This window comes from Triticum dicoccoides, chromosome 5B (genome assembly GCF_002162155.2).
Source record: "Triticum dicoccoides isolate Atlit2015 ecotype Zavitan chromosome 5B, WEW_v2.0, whole genome shotgun sequence".
In the NCBI taxonomy this organism is placed as follows: Eukaryota; Viridiplantae; Streptophyta; class Magnoliopsida; order Poales; family Poaceae; genus Triticum; species Triticum dicoccoides.
The window spans coordinates 716,625,011-716,628,098 of NC_041389.1; positions in this window are offsets into that span (position 1 = coordinate 716,625,011).

Consider the following 3,088-nt stretch of genomic DNA (forward strand, 5'->3'; position numbering starts at 1 on the left):
ACATATTCCCCTCCAGGGGCAAGCTGCGGGATTGTAAGTAAAACAGGTATTAAACTCGTTATAGAGACCACCTGGACTTTTGACATGGCTTGCTTCCTCCCTGGCTGTTGCATCGTGGGTTCGGCGAGTGTATTGCCGGACAGGCCTTCCGAATAGTTGGGTCCTAAAAGTGTGTGAAAAGGAAAACGGCGAAATAGGGAGCCCCTTAGTGCGGTTGAACCGCATTCTGGGCGTGCCGTTGTTGTGCCCCTCCCCTTATGCCCATGGTATCTCTAAGGCGTAATTATGTACGTGTGATACCAGTATCGTCGTTTGGCGGGGGCTGGGGTTGGGGCCGCACTACTATGCTTGCTCGGAACGTGCCAGCCGGATTTTTTGTAGGTTAATTCGGGCTCGCTTGACGTTGTCCGGACGTTTGACGCCTGGATTGGAGAACTGCCTTGAGAGGCTACTCTGTACTTCCGCCGCCAGGGCCGCCGTGTGCTCCTCCGTTCGGAGAGAGCGTTCGGTGTTTCCATTTACCGTGATGGCTCCGTGAGGTCCTGGCATCTTGAGCTTGAGATATGCGTAGTGCGGCACCGCATTGAATTTTGCAAATGCGGTTCGTCCGAGCAGGGCGTGATAGCCGCTACGGAATGGGACTATGTCAAAGATTAACTCCTTGCTCCAGAAGTTATCCGGGGATCCGAAGACCACCTCGAGTTTGACCGAGCCTATACAGCTGGCTTCTACCCCTGGTATGACACCTTTGAAGGTTGTCTTTGTGGGTTTAATCCTTGAAGGATCGATGACCATTTTTCGCACTGTGTCCTGATAAAGCAGGTTCAGGCTACTGCCGCCGTCCATTAGGACTCTGGTAAGGTGAAATCCGTCGATAACTGGGTCTAGGACCAGTGCGGCGAATCCGCCGTGATGGGTGCTGGTGGGATGGTCCCTACGATCGAAGGTGATCGGGCAAGAGGACCATGGGTTGAACTTTGGGGTGACTGGCTCCAGCGCATAGACGTCCTTGAGAGCACGCTTCCACTCCCTTTTGGGGATGTGGGTTGCGTATATCATATTCACCGTCCGAACTTGCGGGGGAAATCCCTTCTGTCCTTTGTTGTTCGGCGGCCGGGGCCCCTCCTCGTCATCGCTATGTAGCCCCTTGTCTCTGGTCTCGACACTTAACTTGCCTACCTACTTGAACACCCAACAATCCCTGTTGGTGTGATTGGCTGGCTGTTCAGGGGTGCCGTGTATCTGGCACGAGCGATCGAGTATCTGGTCTAAGCTGGATGGGCCCCGAGGGTTTCTTTTGAATGGCTTCTTCCGCTGACCCGGTTTAGAGCCTCTGAATCCGGCATTGACTGCCATATCTTCAGTACTGTCACCGTTAATGCGGCGCTTATGCTTGTTGCGACGTGACATGCCGTTATTATCCTTGGTATCCGAATTGTCGGGGCTCTTGGTTATGTTATTGCTACGAGCCAGCCAACTGTCTTCTCCCGCACAGAAGCGGGTCATGAGTGTCGTGAGTGCTGCCATAGACTTCGGCTTTTCCTGTCCTAGCTGCCGGGCAAGCCATTCATCTCGGATGTTGTGTCTGAAGGCTACAAGGGCCTCGGCGTCCGAACAATCGACTATTTGGTTTTTCTTGGTTGGGAACCGTGTCCAGAATTGTCTGGCCGATTCCTCTGGCTGCTGGATTATGTGGCTTAGGTCATCGGCGCCTGGTGGTCGCACATACGTGCCCTGGAAGTTGTCAAGGAATGCGGATTCCAGGTCCTACCAACAACTAATTGACTCTGCTGGCAGGCTGTTAAGCCAATGTCGAGCTGGTCCTTTGAGCTTGAGCGGGAGGTATTTGATAGCGTGTAGATCATCACCACGGGCCATGTGGATATGAAGGAGATAATCCTCGATCCATACCGCGGGATCTGTTGTGCCATCGTATGATTCGATGTTTACGGGTTTGAAGCCCTCGGGGTTTTGATGATCCATTACTTCGTCTGTGAAGCATAGTGGGTGTGCGGCGCCCCTGTACTAGGCTATATCCCGACGCAGCTCGGACGAGCTTGGTCTGTTGTATTCGGCCGGGCCATACTTATTGTGTCCGGCATGACGGCTAGCATCACGTGAATAGGACATTTGGCACTCTACTTCAGTAAATAGGACATTGAAACCGAAATCAGCAAGTCTAGATACTAAAAGTAAGTTGTAGCCAAGAGATTCAATGAGCATAACATTCTGAATGGAGCTATCATGTGAGATGGCCACCTTACCGAGACCAACCACCTTACCCTTTGAGTTGTCACCGAAAGTGACATACTTTCGAGGACTATCATTTTCAGCAAGCTCACGAAACATGTCTTTATCTCTGGTCATGTGATCGGTACATCCACTATCAAGAACCCATTCCTTTCCTCCTGACATATATCCCCGAAGATTTGCCATAAGACCAAAATGTCTCATTGCATCATCAAGATCAAAGTCATCATCATCATCCTCATCATAGTATCCATGTCCAGCATCGTCATGTGGTGGATCAATTCCTAGTGAGAGTGATTCATTAGTATGAGTTTGAAAATAATCTTGCTTATGAATTCTAGTGGCTTCGGAAATAATATCGCTAATAATTCCAACATTTCCTTTGGCACGCATAAGATTTGTAAGCTCAAATAAACGATCACCAAACATAGGATCACTAGTATTCATCTTACTCAAGGCAACAGACTTATGAAGAATTTCATCAAGATTTTTCAAAGAATAATCAGGAAATCGTTCCTCAAGAAATTTCCATATAGTGTAGGCACACTCAAGAGTAGGCATGTTTATAATCAAGTTTCTAGGCAAGCCTCTAGTGATAAGATTAACAGTTCTAAGATTCCTAACCATGTCAATTGACTCATCAAGAGTAGGATGCATAGGATCAACACAAGGTGCACAAGGACTAGCAATGTACTTGTTCAAATGATATTGATTGAAAATTACAAGCATCTCATTTTTCCACTCATGAAAATACTCTCCATCAAGAATAGGCACTCTATGTCTAAGACTCCCCAAAGTAGATTCATCCATCTTCCTCCAATGTTGATTAAACCAAGGC